Raw genomic sequence first — 24,456 nt, forward strand, 5'->3', positions numbered from 1 at the left:
TTTTGTATAGTTTTTATATAGGTACCAATCCACTGTCTGAACTTGGTCTGATAGCTACAACACCTTTCTAATTTCATCACTAATCCTCAGTTCTGTTCTGCTGCTTAAGAGACTAATTTCTAGTTGCACAAACATCTCTAGAAACTGTTTGTATGTGCATTCCTTTTGTTCCTTCAACACCAGAGTAGTCCAAAAGATGACTAACTGTTGGTTCCCTTCTGCATCCAACTTTTGTAAAGCGAGCTTGATGTTGTCTCCCTGAAAATATAAGAACATATAGACTAACACAAAGGCATACTTGAACACCTCCTCAGTATGAAATTTAACAAACTGATCATGAATTGAATCTGCAAGAAATTTTCTAAAGTTAAAGATGATGGAGGGCTTATAATCAACAGAGAAAATGGAAATAAATCCTATGATGGCATCATCTACCCACTGATTTGAGTAGTAGCCAAGGAGGTAAGAGATGACTGTGATAATATGCTTGGCTCTCTCAGGGAAAATAGAGGAGGGATAGGAGGGATTTTTCTTTGACAATGAGGCATCTTCTTTCAAGAAAAGTTCAAGGGTTTTAGCCCTCTTGGAAAAGTCCAATTTCTGGTATAATTCAACAAGTGCTTCGTAAGAAAAGGGGGTGGCATTCTCTACTGTGGAGGCTTGCATTATCTGGTCTATGGCTTGACAAGTAATAATGAACATGATTTCTCCAGTGGGGGCAATGATGACTCTTTGGCTTGGCATATAACAGGCATGACACTTCCTAACAAATTCTCCGGTGCTGTGGGTACGAGGAAAAATATAGTGGGAAAAATTGGATTCCCACAGTTGAATGTCATTGGATTTTTCTATGTATTTGTCCTCGAGTCAACAATACATCTCAAAAAGGTCAAATTCGTAGAGAGTTTCATGGATTTTATGGTCTCTATCAACCAAAGGGATGTGGTGAAAATCAATGGGTGGATATATCAGAGGATTGACAGGTTCTTCTGGTCCCTTGTCCTTTGGAGGCATATTTGGATAAGGCTAAGGACAATAGTGAAAACTGGATTGGAGGCTTCAATACACAAAGATGAGTCAAGATTTGGGGGCAAGAACATCGGTAATAGGCTGAAAAAAATGAACGCACAGTGTCGCTAGCGGGTGAAAATGTCGGATTTTATTCCAACAAACCTATAACAGGGCAATAACTGTGGCAATATATGATTCAGTAACCAATTAATGAGTGAAAGGGAGGTATATATAACAGTCTAGTTTTTCCATTAAGGGTGGCACAGGTCTATTGGATTAATGACTAAACCAATCATTGCTTAACGACTTAATTTTGGAGGGAGTGGATGTAATTGGTGGAGTTAATGGGAAAATGACGTGACAGAAGGTGAGTGGCAGGAGCGCAATGGGTAGGAGAGTGGTATCGGGAGGCAAAGAAACTGCTTTTCGGTGGGGGGGGGGGGGGAGCGGTTAGTGGTTTCGCCCGGGGGGGTGCGAAAAGATGTGGTGTTGACACGTAGGGGCTAACGCGGTTTCAAATACCACCCATTTTGGACTCCCCTCGATGGTAAATTTTGGATGGTGAGGGGGGCCGAAATATAGCGTGGGTCGTCAGATCTTGCGAGATGGGCAGAGATGGAGTGAGAAGTGGCAGAGAGTTAACATGATGTGATGGGGCACCTGGTGGGAATTAATTTACTACATAGTTGGGAATATTTTCAATGTATGGGGAGGTAATAAAACTTAGGAATAAGTGGGTGGAGGAAAATATGAGCGGAGGGATGATTTTTGGGTTTAAAAATTAGGAATAAGGGATTAATACACCAAAATTAATTGATATAAAACCTTAGAGTAAAACTTTAATCCTTTGCCCTTTCCTTTTGCATATGAAGATAACATTTGTAATGTGGCACATTTTGACTAGCAGCCTGTGCATTTATAAAAATATGAAATGAAGCCATTCTTTTCTTTTTTGCTTCCCTAACATTTTATTTTTATTTTGCCTTATTTGTTTAGGGTAGCTAACACCTATCATTTTATTGATATGGATGCCTATAAAACATTAAATTGGCCTAACATTTTAACTTTTCTTTCTTTTGCATCCATATCCTAATTTAACATTTTAAAATTATTTTTGGCTAATATACTAACTTATCAAAACCAAATAATGTTACAACTCTACGTATATTACGCAAATGAATTATATGATATCGAAGAGTTGAAGGTCTCTCTTTATGCTACATTCATGTCTAACGGAAGGAGTTCGCGCAAGGGTCCAAACCACAGGGTTGAAGACCGCACGGATCTAGGGTTTTTTGTTTCTCAAACGAGGGCACATAACTGAGCTTCTTCGTCCACAAATGCACTCACACATTAGCTAAGGGAGTGTCTAGGAAGTCTCGGACACCCGCACAGAGGCCTGGAGGGAGCGTCCAGGGTTTCAGAGGTAGTTTGAATAGTATTAGTCCCTGTACACTCGCATAGAGTGGTCCAGAGAGTATCCAGGCAATCCCAGACACATGAAAAGTAAATAGAAGAGAGAATATGGGGGTTTGGCGCTGATCTGAGTGGGTTTGACCCTGAACACATGCATACAAACTTTCATAGCATTCAGGCATACACAAATTCCCTCACACAATGTCTGTGGGAGCGTCTAGGGAGTTTCAGACACACACAATCAGTCTTGCTGAGAGTGTCTTGGATTTTGATCTAGGGTTTTTGGCACTTACCTTCAGTTGGATTCAATGGTTTGATGGATCAAGGGCTTCTCTCTGCTGTTCTATAGATCTGTATATCTGTCTGTAAATATTCACTGCAAGTATGTATTGGGCTCATTATATTCTTTGTTGAATTTTTTTTATGATGATCTACTATAGAAGAAGATTTGAAAGGGTTTCCCCCTTGTGGGGTTTTTCCTCGGTCTTGAACCAATCTGCTATCTCTTATGGTTGTGTTGTTGTCTTCTTTGTCATTGCATATATTGTTCTATCTTTTGTTACAGTTTATGATATTATATATTGTTAATAATTGGATGCATTGTTTTACGATGATGTGAATTGGGCTAAATTAACTGATACAACATAGAACAATCTGAAAAATTAACAGGTGCTTGCAACAAATCCATGAAGTTGGTGCTTCGTGCTAGTGGGTGCTATCAAACAATCAAAGGGAGTTGGTGCTTCCTATGAGTGGTGTCTCACAAACAAATTGATGTAATAGAGTAGGAGCTCATATTTACATCAAATAACAAACAAGCTTTGGTAGTTTTTCTCCTGGAAGGGTTTCCACGTTAAACCTCTGTGTCTCATGTGTTCACTGCTCATGATGTGTGTGCTTGTGTTGATTCATATCGTTTCTGCTATGTTTGGTTAATGGTTGCTTACTTAGAGAATTCCAAGTTTGAATCTTGAATGAAAATTGGCATAAAAGTTTAAATTAGCCTTAATACTGATTCACCCCGACCTCTTAGTATTAACATTATTTCCAACATAAACATTTAAACTTACCATATTTCAACTCACTATACTCTACCATAACTTTCATTATAGAGTGAAAATTACATTTTATATGTGCACCCAAGTGCACTCTGAAATTGGCCATCCAACCATCTAGATAAAATAAAAAAATATTACTGAAAAACACTTTTCATGTCCAAAAAAAAGATATGTCTATCAATAAAAATGCATGAGAAATATAAGAAACAATAGGATACATGACCTCCCAGTCTTCTAGGACTATAATCAAAGTAAACATAAATAAATGAGTTTGGTTTTGTAGTAGTTATGTGGTTAGATGTGGGACCTATGTGAAGGGCCTGCGATAATATTATGAGACATTCCCATCTATCTATTAAGTGATCTTCCAAATGCCTAGATTCTACGAAGTGCCTACTTTAGACAAAGAGTCTACAATGGTATTTCTTTCCCTGTAAGTATGACAACATGAGATTTGATCAAAAACTTGCTTTAAATGTAAGATCTCTTTAATGATTGGGTACAATGTGTGCATGCGATATCTCAATATCTCATTAAAACAATTTATTACAAGTTTTGAGTCACCAAAAAATTGCAGCATACGAAAACCCTTCTCAATAGCAAACAAAAGAAGAATCTTGAGGCTCATTATTTCAAAGTAATTATTTGTGCCTCGTCCCAGCCCACTTTAAATTTGGAAAAATTTATCTTCATGTAAGTACAATATAGCGTTGGCCCACCCCCGCCCCCACAACATCCACCTCTAGTTAGGGAGGCCCAACTAGAGAAAGCCTAAGAGTATGATCGATCAATAAATTTAGTAGTAATATTTTGAGGGCGGTGGATAGTTTCAACTAGATATATAAGAGAGAATGTGGCAATGATTTATGCAAAAACCCTGATAAGTGTATTAGATTTATCTTGAAAAATTTATGTGTTCCTTAAGAGCCATATACCCTAACAAATGAGAGGTGGAAAACACTTATTATCTTTTGGGTTTGCTTGTGACCACCAAATATTCCAAACATCCTTATAAGAGGTGTCTTTCCAATTAGAGCCTATAACAAGGGAAGTTCTAATAGAGTGCAAAAATCCTAGCATAAAGGGACAATATAGAAAAGATGATCCACAATATCCTTAGCATTTTTACACAAAACACACCAACATGACTCAACAATGCATCTTTTTTTTTTTAATTATCTCTAGTAGGGAATTTATTTTCTAGTACGCACCATTAAAAAAGGCGAGATTTGGCCAGGAAACATAGATTCCATAATTTCCTCCACCACTAGGTTAAATCCCCAAGTCTCCTGTCATCAATGATGAACATTTAGCCTTATTTTTGTGAATACTCCCCAAATGGAGAATGTGCCCAACATAAAGAATCTTCCATGTCTCTAAGGTGTACATGAGAAATGTTGATAGATACGATGTAATGTTGTCGTTGTTCAAAGTGTTCTAAAGATAGTTTTAACTGATTTGAATCAACCTATCCTTGAGCCTAGATTGTTGTACTTGTGTTATTAGCCACTTGGTTCAAAGTGAACCTACCATTGGGTTCCAAGTGAAACCCCAGGTATTTTAAATCTTCATCAAATATGTTAGATTGAAAGGGGAAAATGTTTTGAACATTTATAGACTCATCCATGGAAAATCCTAGGGGGGAAAGAGTAGAGTTTTGATGATTTACCTGCATTCGAGTAGCTTTCTTGAATAGTGATAAGGCCTCTTTGATGGTAGCAAGAGCACAACGATAATTGTCACAAAATAATAAGATATCATCCACAAATAATATATAAGTGATGTAAAGGTCATCAACTACAATAACACCCCTTAAATAGCTCCTCCTTTTTGCCTCAGCTAGCAACCTATTAAGGCCTTCTGCTACGAGCAAGAATAATAACAGGGAAAGAGGATAACCTTATTGCAAACCACATTAAACATGGAATAAAGTTGTAGCTGATCCAAAATGGATCTTGTATCAAACCTCTAAGTCTAAGTCTTCATATATATATTAACTATCGGAAAACACTATCGTAGGAGTAAAACACTAAGGAATGGCAGAAAACAGAGTGAAGCGGAGAGTGAAGTATTGTTGCACAGGAGCCATCGGATTAGCTAGATCAACGGCTCAGATCAAATCGGCGATATCGCATCGGCGGAGAGGCCAACAGAGTATATCGGAGGCAGCCCTAAGGGAAATGCGACTGCGATCGGTGACACAACGTGGACCATTGATCGAGCGCGCAGATCAACGATGGAGATTACATATCGCATCACAGATTTGCCAAAGGGAGGACTTACCGCAGGCCGAAGACTATGCGATATGTGCAGACCCGAAAGGGTTTATAAATGCAGCTTTATGTTATTTGAGTTCCGAGGTAAACGGTATTTCGGGCGGGCTTCAGGTGGTAAGCAGTATTGGAGAGGCTCCACCCGATTCCATACACTGGCTGACACGTAGCACGCCGCAGGAGAGAGAAAACTGCTTTTTTGGGCGGGTAATCTCCGTGCAAGTAGGCCACTCGAAATGGCCGTCAACTGTTGGATTAGCGATCACGGATTAGACTGTGAAGAAGGCACGAGCTGGCTGGAAGATCGGGTTGGATGCGAACTGTTGGATTGAAGGCAGATCAATGGTGTGGAATACAAAGGGATTATGACCCATAGCCAATGCGACTGCGATTGTGATCAAGGCGGACCCAAGAGGATTATAGGGTGGACTTTATATTGTTTGAAGTCCGGCTTTGGTGTTTTAGTCGGATTTTCCACTGTTTCGGTGTATTCCATTTGGGTATCGAAAATGCGTTATTTTAAGGATTTGTGCCTGGGGAAGGCCAAATGGCTGGTTCCACTCGTGCCCACCAGTCTTTCACCTTGTTAGCTGCCTTATGCCTTAAGCGTTATTACAATGATGGTTTAACGCTCAGTAGGGAGATGAAGGGATAGCGGCCGGGAGCCAGAGAGCTCGAACAGGGAAGTGAACAGACAAGCGTTGTTAAGCTTAAAAAGCCATACCATAACAGAATAGAAAAAGGGGAGACAAAGAGTCAGAGAAAACACACAGTTACAAACAGTTGATCAGAGGGACTAAGAGGGAGGGTCTGTGCACTCTTTAGACTCGAGGTTTTCGAGTGAAATCCCTGTGTAATATCACTGTTGTTGTGTTATGGCTCTGATTGAGCTCACACCTGTAAACTCTGTTCTTGAAGACATAATATAGAGGTCGACACTGAAAGCTGGACCAAGAGACATAGCCAGGAAGTCTGGTGAACTCCTTGATTATTTGTTGTGTTGATGTGTTGAATTGTTATGTTTTCCAATTGTTAAATTTCTGTATTATTCGCAATATTTTCGATCCATTGCACTAAATAATATAGGCATTCCTGCACATGAGTCTGTAATACCTTTTCTTCTTGATTTAGTATCCATTTCGGATCAAGTGGTATCAGAGCATTTGGTTTTGGTTTTATTAAGGTTAGACAAACTTGTGCTAGATTTTGGATGCTAACTAGATTAAAGCTTAGACTAGGAGAAGGAGAACTTGTTGAGGCTAATCCAAAGATTGGAAGAGTATACTCTTAGAGGAGAATGGCAGAAGAAGCTCCATTGGGATCAAAATCTCAATTTATAGAAAGTTTTAAGACACTCCAAGCCATGGTGGAAGAGATGTATCTGGAGTTTAAGAGGGGTCGAGGAGAAAGCACGTCAACACCTAAATTGGACAAAGGAGCAGAGGAACCTTTTCTAGTTGCCCCTTCAGAAGGAAAAGGAAAAAGAGGAATGACTCCTCCACCATCTCCTCCAACATCATCCTTGTCATCATCATCTCCTAGCTCTTCTAAGAAGAAGAAGAAAACTTCCTTAATCAAATTATATGTGAAGTTTGATTTGCCAATTTATGATGGAGAACTCAATGCAGAAAAGATAGATAATTGGATAAGACAAATTGATGTATATTGCAGGGTACAGAATGTTGATTCAGAAAGGAAGAAGATTCAGCTGGCTAGCCTTTGACTTGGAGGAACTGCACTAGTATGGTGGGAAGGCAAGACACAAGTTGATCTACAAAAACATGGTAAAATCATTTCTACCTGGAATGAATTTGTTTCTGCTATCAAAATCAATTCTATCCTTCAGCTTACATGCAACATGCAATGATGAGTTGGCAAAATCTTCGTCAGTTGAAGGGTCAAAGTGTACAAAATTATAAGGAATTCAGAAAGAGAGCTTTAACTCTAGGTATATCATTAGATTCACCTGAGACTTTATTGAAGTATATAGGTGGTCTTCGTAGCTATTTAGAGCATACTATTCTCATGTTTAATCCTACCAGCTTAGATGATGTATCAGTTCAAGCCACACATCTAGAAGCTAGAAGTAAGAATGTAAACCCAGAGGTTGGGGGATCATTTAAATATTTTGTAAGCAAGAGCAAGGAAAAGAAGAAACTAAAATGGAAGGAGAGGAAAGCAAACACTGTAAAGAAGGATAAACCTTCATGCACTCATTGCAAGAAAGAAGGACACGATGAGGCACATTGCTGGTTTTTGCATCCAAAACTGAAACCTAAGAAGTTCGGTGGAAAGGAGAAAAAGAATGCTACTGCTATTCAACAGGACTTGGGATCAAATTCAGGCGATGAAACAACAGTTATAGCCACAGGTATTAAAGGTAAAGATTCTGAAGCATCCATAAGTAATTCTGCACAATCTGTTAATAATGAAAGTAATGAGAGGGAAAGAAATGAGCTTTTTCGTATTAGAGTGATTTCCAAGCATAATAAGGTTGATACTTTATTTGATAGTGGATCACAAGTAAATTTGATTTCTGAAACAATTGTAAAGAAGTTGGGATTACAAACAAAACCTCATGAGAAGCCATATCCATTAGGTTGGGTGTGTGCTAAAACAAAGCTACAAGTAACGAGACAATGTAAACTTAGGTTTGCTATTGGATCAACATTTGTAGATGAGGTTGAATTAGATATAGTTCCATTGGATATATGTGGTATTGTTTTGGGGAGTCCATACTTGTATGATAGGAAAAATATTTTCTATAGAGCTGAGACTAAGTATCAACTCACTAAAGATGGAATATAATATATTGTAAGAGCTCATAAACTCAAAGGTAATTATTCCCTCATAAACTCAGGACAGATGAAAAGAATTGTGAATTCAAGTAAGCAATTTTTACTAATGGTTGTAAAGGCAAAGGATCCTGAAAAATCCAATATTTGAAGGTTGTGATTCTAGATAGAAAGCTGATTTAGTTAAAGTTGTTTCAGAGTGTGATGTTCTATTTCAAGAACCAGAAGGTTTTCCATCCAAGTGGGAAATAGTACATGATATTTATTTGCAGCAAGATGCTCCATTACCTAACATTGGAATGTACAGGTTGTCAGCTTTAGAGGATGCAGAGATAAAGAAGCAGCTACAGGAGTTGCTCGATAAAGGGTTTATACGACCAAACACATCACCATGTGGATCTCCAATCATGCTGGTGAGAAAGAAATATGGTTCATGGAGAATGTGCATTGATTATAGAGCACTAAATAAAATAATGATAAAGAATCGTTATCCTCTTCCTCGTATTGATGATTTATTAGATCAATTGAAAGAAGCAGTTTACTTTTTTAAGTTAGATTTACGAAGTGGCTATCATCAGGTCAGAGTCATAGAACAAGATGCATGGAAGGCTGCTTTCAAGACAAAGCAAGGACTGTATGAATGGTTGGTTATGCCTTTTGGCTTAACTAATGCTCCTGCTACATTATGAGGGTCATGAATGATGTACTCAGACCATTTATTGATGATTTTGTAATGTTTTATTTAGGTGACATTCTTGTTTTTAGTAAGACATGGGAAGACCATGTAAAGCATGTGAAGCAGACTTTATATGTTTTAAAAAGAGAAAATCTCTATGTAAAATTGTCAAAATGTGAATTTGGCAGAACATCTTTAAATTACTTGGGTTATATTGTAGGGGGTGGTGAATTGAAGATAGATCCCTCTAAGGTTGAAGTCATTGTGAACTAGCCTAAACCCAAATCTTCTACAGAGGTTAGGAGTTTTCTAGGGGCAACACAATACTGGAGAAAGTTTATTGCTAACTTCTCATTGATTGCAGCTCCATTACATGCTTTAATAGGATTGAAATAGGTGTTTAAGTGGGAAGGCAAACAACAGAAAGCCTTCGACACCTTAAAAGAAAAAATCAGTACAATACCAGTACTAGCACTGCTAGATCTTCAACATCCATTTGAGATTAAGATAGATGCCAATGACTATGCCACGGGAGCAGTGTTGATGCAAAACGGAAAACCCATATGCTATCATTCTGAGACATTTTCTTCTGCAGTAGTTAATTATCCCACATATGATAAAGAATTGTATGCATTAGTACAAAGTGTGAAAAACTGGAAACATTACATAATGGGTAAAGAAACAATCATACATACAGATCATCAACCACTTCAATATTTTCACTCGCAAACTAAATTGCAACAATCAAGACATTATAGGTGGATGGGTTTTCTACAACAATTTCATCTTGTCATCAGATATAAGAAGGGCATACACAATAAGGTTGCAGATATGTAGTCAAGACCAATCATAAATGCATCTACTATACTTAAGCATAACACAGTAATGCATGAAAGTTACATTGAACAATATGCTCAAGATGTAGATTTTAAAGATGTATATGCAACTTTAAGTCCTGGCAAGCAAGTAGAAGAATTGGATTATTATGTAAAGGACCAACTCTTATATCATTTGGGAAAGTTATGCATTCCACAAACTGAAAGAGTTAACATAATTCGAGAAGCACATACTTCTCTCATATCAGGTCATTTTGGTGTAAGTAAAATAGTTTCACAGTTGCAAAGGTTCTGTCAAGAATGCATGAGACAGTTTCTAGATATATCAAAGGGTGTACTATGTGTGCTACAACCAAGCCCAATTATAGGAAATTAGGCTTGTACACTCCACTTCCAAATCCTTCTCGTCCTTGGGAAAATGTTTCCATGGATTTTGTTGGGGGATTGCCAAAATCTAGGAAAGTTCATGATTATTTGTATGTTGTTGTGGATAGGTTCAGTAAAATGTGTATTTTGATACCATGTAACAAGCAGGTTACAACTGAACAAACAACAAAGTTGTTCTTTCAAAATGTATGGGTTCATTTTGGGTTACCCACTTCTATTGTATCTGATCGAGATTCTCGATTTGTTGGGAAGTTTTGGTCAAGTTTATGGGAGTTGATGGACACCAGATTGAAGAAGAGCACAACATTTCATCCACAAACAGATGGTCAGACAGAAGTGGTCAACAAGATAATGATCCAGTTGCTCAGAGGCTATTGCAACAAGCATCCCAAGCTTTGGGATGAGCATTTGTGTTATGTGCAACATACTTACAACCGTACCGAGCACTCTTGTACTCAGAGATCTCCCTTTGAGACTTGTTTTGGTTTTATACCAAAGTCTCCCTTGGATTTTGTCTTTGGTAAATACATAGTAGTTGATGGATACAATGATGTGGACAAAGCAACCAAGTTCATTGAACAAATCCAAGAGATTCACCAGGCAGTACAGGAACAACTGGAAAGAAGTCAAGCCAAGTACAAGGCAAGACATGACAAGCATCGAGTTGAGCATAGTTTTCAAGTTGGTGATCAAGTCTGGCTGTACATCGACAAAGAAAGAATGCAAGGTGAATGTAAGAAGCTAAAACCAATAAGGTATGGACCTTTCAAGATACTTGATAAAATTGGTGGCAATGATTTTCGCCTTGATTTGCCAGCTTGTATGCAGATATATTCAGTCGTTAATGTAGAAAACTTGAGATTGTATGAACCTTCATTGATTGAAGATTTTGAAGAGCAAAGTCAGTTTCCTTCTATTAGGATTTTGTTGCCTGAGTATCTCAATGAGTTACAGGAGGACACAGTTCCGGATAGGAAGGTAAGAACTACGCGTCAAGGGGATGTTGAGTACCTGAGAGTGGGACTCAAAGGTTCAAATCCAAGCAAAGCACGATGGATAGAATTTAGACAGGTGAAGGAGCACTATCCTCACTTGCTTGAATGCTAAAAACCAACTTTTGGTGGTCCAAAATCTTTTCAGTGGGAAGGCGTGATCCAAAATGGATCTTGCATCAAACCTCTAAGTCTAAGTCTTCATATCTATATATATATATATATATATATATATATATAATATATCTTAGCTATCGGAAAACACTATCGCAGGAGTAAAACACTAAGGAATGGCGGAAAACAAAGTGAAGTATTGCTGCACAGGACTCGTCGGATCGACCAGATCAACGACTCAGATCAAATTGGCGATATCGCATCGGTAGAGAGGCCAACGGAGTATATCGGAGGCGACCTTAAGGGAAATGCGAATGCGATCGGAGACACAACGTGGACCGTTGATCGAGCGCGTAGATCAATGGCGGAGATTACATATCGCATCGCAGATTTTCCAAAGGGAGGACTTACCGCAGGTCGAAGACTATGTGAAATGCACAGACCCGAAATGGTTTATAAATGTGGCTTTATGTTATTTAAGTTTTGAGGTAAACGATATTTCAGGCAGGCTTCAGGCGGTAAGCAGTATTGGAGAGGCAACGCCTGATTCCATACACTCGGTGACACGTAGCACACCGCAGGAGAGAGAAAACCGCTTCTTCGGGCGGGTAATCTCCATGCAAGTAGGCCACTCGAAATGGCCGTCAGCTATTGGATTAACGATCACGGATCAGATGGTGAAGAAGGCACGCGCTGGCTGGATGATCGGGTTGGATGAGAACTGTCGGATTGAAGGCAGATCAACGGTGTGGAATACAAAGGGATTATGACCCGTAGCCAATGCGACTACGATTGTGATCAAGGCGGACCCGAGAGGATTATAGGGAGGACTTTATATCGTTTGAAGTCTGGCTTTGGCGTTTTGGTCGGATTTTCCACTGTTTCGGTGTATTTCCTTTGGGAATCGAAAATGCGTTATTTTGAGGATTTGTGCCGGGGGAAGGCCAAACGGCCGGTTCCACCCATGCCCGTCAGTATTTCGTCCTATTAGCTGCCTTATGCCTTAAGCGTTATTATAATGATGGTTTAACGCTTAGCATGGAGATGAAGGGATAACGACCGGGAGCCAGAGAGCCCGAACAAGGAAATAAACAAACAAACACTGTTAAGCTTAAAAATCTATCCCATAATAGAATTGAAAAAGGGGAGACAAAGAGTCAGAGAAAACACACAGCTACAAATAGTTGATCAGAGGCACTAAGAGGGAGGGTCTGTGCACTCTTTAGACTCGAGGTTTTTGAGTGAAATCCCTGTGTAATATCACTGTTGTTGTGTTATGGCTTTGATTGAGCTCACACCTGTAAATTCTGTTCTTGAAGACATAATATAGAGGTCGAAACTGAAAGCTGGACCAGGAGACGTAGCCAGGAATTCTGGTGAACTCCTTGATTATTTGCTGTGTTGATGTGTTGAATTGTTATGTTTTCCAATTGTTAAATGTCTATATTATTCACAATCTTTTCGATCCATTGCACTAAATAATATAGGCATTCCTGCACATGAGTCTGTAATACCTTTTCTTCTTGATTTAGTATCCATTTCGGATCAATAGTCGACCCATTGATGAGAACAACAAATGATATCGTGGTTATGCAACTCATTACCCAATTGATAAAAGGTACATCGAAGCCTAGATGAGTCATTATCGGTCTGATATATATCCAATGACCCTATCATATGCTTTATAAAGGTCAATCTTAATCATCGGGCCTTTGAGATTATTTAACTTTAAACTGTGAAGCCCTTTCTATGTAACCCTAATAGGCTCGTGAATTTGCCAACCTTACAAGAAGGAAAATTGTTCTTCAAAACAATTTTTGATAAAATCGACTTTAACTTGTTGGCTATGATTTTGGCAATAACCTTGTAAATTTAGTTGCATAAATCTAAGGGCTTGAAGTCATCAAAGGAGTGATGAGAGTCTAATTTAGGGATGAAGGCAATACAGGTAGAGTTAAAAGAGTCAAGCATTCTTCTAGAATGTCAAGAGTCCTCCACCATTCTTAAGAGGTAAATTCCCAAAATATCATAAAGACGTGTGAAAAAATCAACTGACCATCCATTAGATACAAGGCTTGTATCATTTTGGAGGTTGTTGAGGACTTTTTGTAATTCAACCTGACATACATGTTCCATTAAACTTAAATTTTCTTCAGCTCTAGAGAACCTAGGGAAGGCTCAGGCCATAGAAATGACCTTGGCAATAGTCACCTCGGGAGGGCCCTTATACAAGTTACTAAAGTGATATTTGTCCATTTTTGCTAAATGTTTGAAAGAAGAAACTACCATATTCTGGGTCATCTAGAGCCCATATAGTGTTGTGTGCTCGATGGCCTTTGGCATACTGCTGAAATAACTTCATGTTTTCATCAACAAACTTCAACCATATGGAACGACTTTTTTGCCTCCACGTCTCCTCCTTTTCTTCTAATCATCTTCTTTTGGTAGTTTCTAGATGAATAATCCTCTACTTTGTTTCCTTCAACTAATAACTCCCCCCCATCAAGAGCTTCCATACTTTCCAATTTCGTCTCCATAACTATAGAGCTTCCTCCTCCATTTTTATTTTTAGGGTATACCACTAAATCATAACATTTTTCACCTTTTTAATATTTTTAGAAAATTGAATTGCTATAGACCCATCCCCAATAGGATTGTAAGGAGTCCAAACTTCAGCAACCAAATTATGAAAATATTCATCTTTTAATCATGTTGCATTGAATTTGAATGGACTACCTATTTTTTTTCCCTCCCTTCACTTCCAGGAAAATTGGATGGTGATTAGATTCACCCCTACCCTAATCCCCTAAAAAAATAGAGGATTTATTTCCGATAAGGGCTCCACATAAGAAAATGATCAATACTTGTTGCTACCCTTGCATCACTAATTCTCCTATTTCTGTAAATGGCCTTATACCTTATCAAATACACATCACATAGGTGGTGGTCCTCTAAGAGATGACTAAAATAATAAGATAGAGGGTCCGAGGGACCGAATATTTTTAATGCCCCAGGTGAGAAATTTAAATCCCACCCGTCCATTAAATTATCCACAATCATAAAAGAGTGAGACATTAACAAATCCCACGTAGCAATCATGTCCTGACATAGTCCATCTATATTGACACCTTAAGCATTATCAGCTCCCAGAACCATATCAGACCCCCAGGTACCAATAATATTAACAATTTTTTTATTAAAGCCAACCTCCATCCCACTAGATCTCCATTTGGCATCAAATGCCTCAAAACACCATCCCGAAAGGAGGCATTACAATCCCCTCACAATTACTTCCCCAATCCCCAATGTTTCTTGTAAAAGGATAATATCAATGTGTTCAGAGAGAACCAACCTTCTTAGAGTTGGTTTTCTGGAGGGGCTAGCAATACCTTGATAGTTTAGAGATAGGAAAATCATGAGGGAGAATGGTCGAGGGCCAACACTTCTTTAAGCACACTGACAATAGATAATTTTCTGCTTGCTACTACCACCAGGTTTTCCTTTAGTTTGGCTCTAGAGATATTGGATTTTCTTCCCCTTAGATGCCTGTCATGCTTAATAGAGGAGGAAGGTACCAGGACCCCCATACTCCATACACAGTCACTCTTCTTGTAAGATATAAGGTTATATCGAGAGTATGCCTAAGAAGAAGAAGCTCTTCCAGATGAGGATAAAATAACAGACATAAAAGCGAAGGGGATAGGGGGTATATGACATGAGACATAATCCAATTTGCAAGGAGAAGGGGTCGTAAAGGCTAAGGGAGAAGGCATAAACAAGTGACCCAACCCCATTGCAAGTGAAAAAATGAGATAATAAGATTTGAAATAGGTAGGGAAGGAAAGAAAATACCTAGAGCTAAAGTTCCAAGTGAGGATGGACTGCCCTCTAGAGCATCGAGTTACCTTGGATTAACCACCATATCACCTGTAGGGTTTTCTTCCCCATCTGTCAACATGTGCTCATGATCCTCTTGCTGGTGCTCCAGTAGAGAGGTCTCAATTGAATTTTATCCCACACCATCCCCTTCCCTCTTCCTATTTTCACCCTCTAAGGGGAAGCTTTCGACCTTTTTTTGCCTTTGAAATGGAGAGGGAAACCTTTAAGGATATGGTCATGCTTGTCACATCGCTGACACCGAAAGGGTATACCTTCGTAGCCCAAAACCTATCTGTGTGTCAAACCCTGATAAATAATATTAGTTTTCATGCAATTATTCACATGCGTCCAAATTAACCAATATCCTTACATCACCATCCTTCTTCCACTAATTTATAAAATCTAAAATCTTTTTTAATTTTTAATTTTGTCCCTCTTTCCATAAATATAAATAATATCCATAGCTATCATTTATATTAACTACAATACACCATTATTTTATTTTTAATACATTTTTTTTATTTTTTTTTTATTTTAAAAAATAACTTAATTAATATTTTAAAAAATTATATTTATTAATTGATATTATAATAATTATTATTTTTATAAAATTCTATTTACAAAATTACTAATTGTGAAAACTTATTACAGAAAAAGGTAACACCATTTATACAATATTATTATTCTCATGAGAGGTAAGTAAATCAAATGAAGTAAACCATTTAAATCTTACTATTCTTATTTATGAGGTAAGTAAATCACATGAAGTAAACTCTTATTTATGAGGTAAGTAAATCACATGAAGTAAACTCTTTTTTTTAAGAAAGTATTTAAAATATATATTTTAACATAAAAAAATATTTTAATTTTTATAATATATATTATTTATATATATTTTGGTTAAGTGGTGTGAATTTTGAGATGATTTCAGGTAGAGTATTTAAGTAGTCAAAATCATTTACGGGTCACATTTGATCTGGGCTACACCAACCTTTAACATGGATGAATATTTATCCCTAAAATTTCAAACTCATGACCTTCACATTGTAAAGTGTAAAGTGCATTAGTGGATCCCATCACCATTTATTCTATGCCTCATAGACATATAGTATTTCTATTTAATAAATATTGTTTTATTAAAATTTATTAAAATTTTTATATTTTAAATTAATAATTAAATATAAAAAATTTATAAAATAAAGTAATACTAAAAATTATACTAATATATATTATTAAATAATAATAATAATTTACAATCTTTAATTTAAAATTTATTCAGAATTAGATCTATTTACTTTAACGCTTTTTTTAATATAATTATTAAATCTAATTTATATTTAGTTATATTTTAATTAGTAAAGATGAGATATATTCACCATCTCAATTTTTTTCATTATTATTGAACTCAACTTATACTTAGTTTAATATAATATTTTATTATTATTGAAACTTATACTTAGTTTAATATTAAATCTAATTTATATTTAGTTATTTTAATTAGTAAAGATGAGATATATTCACCATCTCAATTTTTTTCATTATTATTGAACTCAACTTATACTTAGTTATGTCATGAAAATGAAATAATGTTATTGGTTTAATTTGTAAACCAATCTTGAAAATATGAATTTAGGGTATAAGATAATATTTGATATGGAATTTTGAATTTTTATTATATATATATATATATATATATATATATTTTTTTTAAGTTGGTAAGGGTAGTTTTTTCATTATTTTAGAAAGATTTTATATTGATATCACAAAATTGGTTAGGTTGGCTCAACTTTCCCAATTAAGAAACCAAGTCTATTGGTAGCTTGTACTAAAAATATGTTTTCCATAATCTATAAGTCCTTAACAATAACTTATTTATAATTAGAAACAAAATCACATTAACCTATTGCACCACGTAACTAAAAGTAAAACTCTAACCAAACATAGATCAAAGTTCATAGATCAAGGTGCAAGTGAGGGTGTGAATCCCCTCCTGGGTCGTATTCCTCCTCCTTGCTTGTGTCACATTGGATGGTGGTGGTAATTGTATTGCAGCCACCCCTACCTTATTACATCAAATCACCCATTTTTCCTTGCGACCACCTCGATCAGGGGTTGGTATTCCATTGTTGATTAGATTGGTTGTCTTTGACATCCTTCTCCAGAATATTTTTCAATTCCCTAAATTTATCATTATCTTGAAGTGTTGACCCTAAGGATTCTAGGCGACAATCTCGCGATTTGCAACCCCAATTCATAAAAAAAGTTCCAATGTTGTTGCCTTCTTGTATGGGTTGGGATTAGATATTAAAAGAAATTTAGCTAGGATTTAATACTATGAGCCAATCTGAGTAGGCACTAGCTCTTATCAACTTTCTCTGTAGGAGAACCTTGAATTAGTTTATGGGTTAATTGGATCGCTAGGCATGAATGTGCATCGATAACCAATTTTGTAAATCCTAACTCCTTAGTTGAAGTGAGACCTTGCTCCAATGCATACAACCTTGCTTCATTGTTGATTGCATAGCCATAGCTTGAGGCATATATCTGTAGAGCCTTGCCTCTAAAGCCATGAAATAGGCCTCTAAAGGCAATGTCCCCTAGGTTCCCTTTCGAGGCGCCATCAAAACCGAGTTTGATGAACCCTTCGGGGGCGGGGTGGGGGGGGGGGGTAGTAAAGTGTTGAGGAGAATAGGGGGTCAAGTTAAGGGGTTTCCAAAGTTGGGGGGAAATCATACTAAGTGAAAGATTGAGCTTCTTTAGAATTGTTCTTCATTCGAGGCTATCTTTCAATCATTAGGGTACCCGAATTTAGAGAGGATTGTTTCTCTTATATTATGAATGATTGTATACCATACCTGTTCCATGGAAGTTCTAATATATTTGAAGATATGTCGATTCCTTTCCTTTCAAATAGCCTAGAGGGAAAAACTCGGTGCTAGCGACCATGCTCTGTTAAGGACTGGACTAGAAAATATCACGTTCCTCCACAAGTAAATGGTTTATATTATTTCATTCAGAGATATGTCATTGTGGGAAAAGAAGGATTGGATTTGGTTCCAAATCGATGCTGTAAAGGTACAAGAATTTAGAAGGCGTTCTATGTCTTCACCTTGTTCTTTACACAAGAAGCAAAAGGAGGGCCCCATGATACCTATCTTTTGGATTTGATTCCAAGTAAGTAACCTCTTTCTGCCGACTAGCCATAGGAATTGAGATACCTTTGGCCACAAGTGTTGCTTCCATATCTTCCTCCAGAGGGATTCTTTGGGAAGGTGATGATGCTCAGTTAATAACTGGTGGGATTATTTCACTATAAGCATGCCTTGTAGTTTATATCCCCATCTTAAAATATCTTGATCATCAGTGATACGAATTTTCCTTGTATTCAACTCTTTTTTCATAGTCTCCCACTGCTTAGATTCTGGTGGGTTCCTCCAATCTACTTTTTCCTTCCATTGTCGCCAACGTCCCACCTGTTTGCCCTGTTTCTAGAATTCATTTATTGTTAGGTAACCTTGTTCCACTGTGAATCAAAGGATGTCCCCCAAATCTTGGCGGCTACCAAGTTGTGGTCTTGCATTAAATAAATTTTGAGGTCTAAAATGAGTCTCGTAAGGAATACTGTAAAATAATAGTGGAAATAATAAAATAAGATTAGATTACATCATCAAATTTTAGAGGGGAAAATAAAAAACTACTTTTTCAACTCATATTTTCAATTTGTTTCCCTACAGTTCTACCCAAATTTTGAGTGGGAGCACTTGTTGGATGCGGAATTGAATTCCTCATTCAAGGAGTACACATGTTGCATGCTTTTGATGGACCCTACTAAACGAAAAATGAGAAATACATGAAAAACATGATTCATTAATTTCAATTCCCTAAGACCCAAGCCCCCAATGAACATAGGTTGACCGAGGTGTTTCTTGGCTACCAATGCCCACTTTTTTACCCCGAGCTCCACTTTATAAGAATTTTCTACACAAATCCATGATTGCTTTACAACATTCTTGGGGTTGCAATATCTGAAAGTTGATATATAGGAAATTCTTGTAGAACCGATTTGAGAAGTACCAATCTACCTGCTAGATTGAGAGTCCAAAAGGCTCATCCTTGTAACTTTTTAGCCAGTTTCTGAATAACGTCTTTCCAACATAGTAGTTTTAAAGAGTTGATGACTAAGGGCATTCCTAGGTATTTAATGGACAAGTTTCCAATTCTAGCCCAAGGTGCTGGCTAAACAAGCTTGAACCGCCAACAGTGTGTTGAAGAAAAAAATATTTGTTTTTTCCTTGTTGATTAAGGTGCTGGAAGCATTCGTGAACTCCTCTAGGATGTCTTTGATCTTGTCTTTGAGAGAAATTTTATAGAAAAGAATGATAATGTCCACAAATTGCTAATAAGCCTATAAGGATAGATGATCATAAGCCTCCAAGAGATCTAGTTTAGCCAACATACTAGGAATAAAATAAATAAAATAATAAAATAAGATAAATGTTTCATTATTTTATTGTTCAAATTGAATGTGATTTTATATTAATTTTTTGGAACTCTTTTGTTATATTTATATTTTATTAATATTATAAATATCTTTTTCATTAACCAATATTAAATTTATGCACAGAAAAGACATATTTAAATGTTATGTATAATCGTGAGGGGATATTTTATATGTGAAATTTCACTTTATAAACTTTAAAGAAAGTTCTAAATGTAATAGGAATACATTTGATAGGAGTTAAATGTGTTATTTTTGGAATTTGATATTATAAAAGAAAGTTCTAAATGTAATAGGAATATATTTGATAGGAGTTTAATGTGTTATTTTTAGAATTTGATACGAGTTTAATGTGTTATTTTTAGAATTTGATACGAGTTTAATATGTTATTTTTGAATTTAATTTGTATAAGCAAAATAATAATCACTCTAAATTACTTAAATAATCTTAATTAATATTTTTTAAATTAATATATATATATATAAACTTTAAAATTTTATTTTCATCGGCATCTCCATGCACTTCACCATTCTCCTTTGTCCATTAAAGGGATATTCGAGTATTTAAAACTTCCTTCTTAATTTGCTCATCCACTTAGTCTTATTTCCTTAATTTATCCCTTTGTATTTCTCCTTAATATCATGTGATTAAATTATTTAAAGTGATTTGGTTGACCTTTTAGTGAAGTATTTTTTATTTCATGTTACGCAATTTTGTTTTAATTATTTATCGTTCTATCCTTACTATTATTATTAAAAACGATTCATTTGTTTTAAGTATTTCTATTGTAATTTTTATTTATTTTTTAAGCTATTTACTATGTTTTGAAATATTTTATTTTCCTAATTTAATTATATTATTTTTTTAATAGATTAGCTTATTTTCTCGAATGTTTTAATGGATTAGTATTAATTATTCTTTTAATTTAATTTATTTCTTCCACTTCATTATAAATTTAGTTTATAATTTATATATTAATTAATTTGAATTTTTTATTTTATTTTTAATAATTATAAGTTTAATTTTTTATTTTTTTATATTATTTTTCATTAATATTATAAAAGTATTATGATAAAAGATAATTCTAATTGAATTTAGATAAAGTGATGGAATGCAATTAATATATTTTTTTCCATGTAAGTTTAGTCTAAAATCATATATATATATATATATATATATATAATAGCTTGGTTGCTTGTTGAAACTTGAGAACATGAAGAATCTAAGGTCCCTAACATAGATGGCTTTACGCTATGGTTTACTTGGAACAAGCGATCCTCTCATAGAGGCATTGGGGGAATAACTTGTTACATTAAGAAGAACATCTCCCCCCATGCTAGGATTTATAAAAACGACCCTTACAACCAATATAGTTGGATAGAGATCACTGACATTAATAATAAAAAGACCTACATAGCAATATGTTATTTCCCCCTAGCAATTCTAACTTCTATAAGAAAAAGAATCTAGATAAAAATAGTCCTTACAATGGTTTAGAGAATGATATTTCTAGCCTTAGGAATGAAGGTAATATCCTTTTAATAGGTGACTTTAATGCTTGAACTTCAAGCAACCAAGCTATTATTCTAAGCAATCATTCCAACCCTAATCCTCTTTAGTTAGACGAAGACCCTACTCTGGCTAATAGGTACAAAAGGAGCTTTGAAGACCGCGGGAACAATTTGTTTGGGTTGGAGCTAATTAAGCTCTGTAGTGCCTAGGATCTCATAATTTGCAACAGTTTAAAGAAGTGGCCCAATTCTAGCTAGATGACCTGCATCCATGGGCTTGGTAGTAGCGTGGTAGACTACGTTATTTCCGATCTCCCTTTATACAACGAAATAATAAATTTTGACATCTTAAACGACCACGAGCCTGACTCTGATCATAGGCCTTTACTTATAACTCTCAATTTTGTCATGCATAGAGCTCCCATAGAAAATAATCCTTATAGCCAAAAGAACTTAATATTTGATAGAAATAAAAATGATCTCTTTTTAAATGAATTAAAAACCGATTTGCTTCCTTTATCTAGAATAGACAACATAGAAGACCTCTATCACAATTTTACTACAACCCTCTTATATTCTATTAACAAGTTCTCAATTGAAGTTTCAAATAATAAAAGAAATAACAAAACCAACCCATGGTATGACAAATATTGTAAAAGTGCGAGGAGAGCAATTAAGGACGTTGTTGATGAATCTCTTAAAATGGGCAAGATAAAAATATACAAAGCCCTAACTAAACGGAAAAAGAGGTAGTACATTCTTAAAAGACAAGAGAATCTCTTACACCTCTCTAAGGTAGCTCCTAAGAAATTTTGGGGGCAGATTCTGACTAGGAAAACTAAAGATAATAATAAAATTGCTTTACACGATTGGAATTCCTATCTTAAAAAGCTTTATGAATCTCCAAATGTCATGGATAACTTTGAAACCCTGCTCACAACGAAAGAAGTTTTCTCATTAGGAGACATTGATTTTGGGATTAAATGCCTGGAAAAGGGAAAAGCTAAGGACATTGAAGGTTACTAAGTAGAAATATTAAAAATTGGAGGTCCTGTCCTCATCCCCCACATCCACAAGCTTTTCAATCAAACATTCAAGCAAGGGTTCCCTAAACCATGGACTGAGAGCCTCATTATCCCTATTTTTAAAAGTGGGGATACAAATAACCCCTCTAATTATCATACAATTATGATCAACCCTCTCTTAGCCAAGTTATATGATATTATTTTGGAAAAGAAGTTGAGCATATGGCTTGAAAGTGAAGGTAAGCGGGCTAAAGGCCAAGCGGGTTTTAGAAGGCATCACTCAACAACATACCACCTCATTACGCTTAGGATCATTGTGGAGGAATGTCGTAATGATAAATCCAATCTCTTTTGTTGCTTTGTGGACTTTAGAAAGGCTTTCGATACGGTTCCTAGAAACAACCTTTGGTATAGATTAGAAGAGCTAAAGGTTCCTTTCGAGTTGAGATCTACCGCTATAAGGTTATACGAGAATGTAATTGCCAAGATAAAAAGTAATGGGGGGTGGTCGAAAAATATTAAATGTAATATCGAAGTTAAACAAGGTTTCCCCCTCTCCCCTACCCTATTTGCATTTACATCAACGAGCTTGAAGGTTATTTAGAGGAAGCAGGATGTGCTAGCACGAGCTTAGTTGGGATAGTCATCATCCTTCTTCTCTATGCTGATGATATTGTTATTCTCGCAAGGTGCCCATTTGATCTTGATAAGCAACTTAGGCTTCTTAAGGATTTTTGCTCTACCATGGGTATGACTGTTAACACTGACAAAACAAAAGTTATGATTATCAAATCCAAGAAGGACACTTACGCTAATTTTATATATGACAATAATAACTTGGAGGAAGTGTATTCTTACAAGTACCTAGGAATTGATATTCATCACAAGCTCAACTGGAACTATAGCATTGAGAAAAGGATTAATGGGGGGTGGAAAACTTATTTTGGTATTGAAAATAATTGTAAAACGACAAACCTCGTAATGTGGGATAAAAAGAAGTTCCTCTTTGAAACTTTAGTCACTCCTGTTATCTTATATGGATGTGAGGTCTGGGGTTGCAGCATGTCTAGAGAATCCTGGAGAAAGATTGAGCAAATCCAGAAGCGTTTATAATGTATAACCTGAATATTAAAAGCAATACACCCTATCCTATTCTCCTTATAGAAGTAGGTTTTTCCCCTATCGAGAGCCTAGCTATGACTAGGCTTCTGTTGTACAAGCATAAACTCAACAACATAGGAGATCATAGACTTCCTAAGCTAGCTTTAAATTCCAACCAAAACCACCTAAGGCTCAAGCGGGGGTGGTATAAAGACACGAGGGCCTGGTTAAACCATTGAGAGATCAACGAGAATGATGCATTGCAAAACATTAATAACATTAAAAATATTGTTACTTATAAGTTCAAAGAAAAAATGCGGTGTGAGAAAGATTTAGGAGCTAAAAGAAAATTAAGTTATTATAAGAAGGTCATCAACCCCACCCTAGAAGATCAAAAGTATCTCTCTGTTTAATTAGCTCAAAGAAGAAAATTAATATAGTGAAGATTAGAACAAACTCTCATGAGCTCCATAGTGAAACAGGTCGTTGGGCAATTCCTAAAACACCATGGATGGAAAGGATCTGCCATCTCTGTGAGAATAGGAACATCGAGGATGAAAACCACTTCCTCTTAGAGTGCCCCGCATACAACCACATTAGATCTCAGTTTCATAATCTTTGTTGCAAAACTGACCTTCCTAGCCTTTTACGATGTCAAAATTATAGTGAGCTCGGGAAGCTTCTCTCCAAGCTTTTTGAGCATAGGAATAAAATCTTAAATCAAACTAAATAATTTGTTCTTTAGGTCCGATAGACCAAAGTTTGGTCTCAGTGGACGTTAACCATCATCATCATCATCATTATCATCATATATATCATGGAATAACTATTTTCTTATCCTATGTAATGGCCTACTTACAATTACAAACAAAATGTCAATATT

Source organism: Pinus tabuliformis, chromosome 4_1 (genome assembly GCF_031772625.1).
Source record: "Pinus tabuliformis cultivar Carrire ecotype Pingquan chromosome 4_1, CPIR1, whole genome shotgun sequence".
Lineage (NCBI taxonomy): Eukaryota > Viridiplantae > Streptophyta > Pinopsida > Pinales > Pinaceae > Pinus > Pinus tabuliformis.